The sequence below is a fragment of the Tupaia chinensis genome, unplaced genomic scaffold (genome assembly GCF_000334495.1).
Source record: "Tupaia chinensis unplaced genomic scaffold, TupChi_1.0 Scaffold000201_1, whole genome shotgun sequence".
In the NCBI taxonomy this organism is placed as follows: domain Eukaryota; kingdom Metazoa; phylum Chordata; class Mammalia; order Scandentia; family Tupaiidae; genus Tupaia; species Tupaia belangeri.
In genome coordinates, this window is record NW_006159676.1 from 2,405,905 (window position 1) to 2,406,499 (window position 595).

At 48.6% G+C, this 595-nt stretch overlaps 1 protein-coding gene across 1 annotated transcript in view; it reads right to left on the reverse strand.

Moving 5' to 3' along the window:
- The window catches only part of SLC5A5 (solute carrier family 5 member 5), a 29,733-nt gene that overhangs the window by 2,491 nt on the left and 26,647 nt on the right, over window positions 1–595 (reverse strand). The gene's annotated exons all lie outside the window — the stretch shown is intronic.

A 595-nucleotide genomic window follows, 5' to 3' on the forward strand; every position in this document is an offset into this window, starting at 1 on the left:
AAACATCCCCTTGGGAGTCCCAGGCAGAAGTACTTTGGAGAGGGACCAGCAGTTAGTATAATGGCTATGTCACTGGATTCCCATGTAGCCAACCGTGGTTCGAGTCATGGACCTGGTGGCTTAAACTCACGCCGGGCGCGTGTGCGTGCGTGCCCAAGATCCCGAGAGGAGAATGGAGGAGAAGGGATTGCGGCGTGGCCAGCCCCCCTGGGAGGTGATTTCTCGCTTTCTGTCTCTCTGTCTCTCTCTGTCTTTCTGGCGAGTGCACGTTCCCGGGGGTGGTGATTTCTTGCTTTCTGTCTTTCTGTCTCTCTTTGTATCTCTGGCAAGCACGTGCACCCTATAACAAAAATTTTTCTCAAAAAAAGAAAAGAAGAAAGAAAGAAAGAAAGAAAGAAAGAGAAAGAAAGAAAGAAAGGAAGAAAGAAAGAAAGAAAGAAAGAAAGAAAGAAACTCCAAAACACAGCCTCCACGTCCTGAGAAAGTATTTCAGCACCAGGGACAGTGCCCGTGGCCCCGCCTCACATCTTCCATAAGGGGCTGCATTTTTTTTTTTTTTTTTTTTTTTCAAAGGGTGGGGACCAGGGCGGGCGGT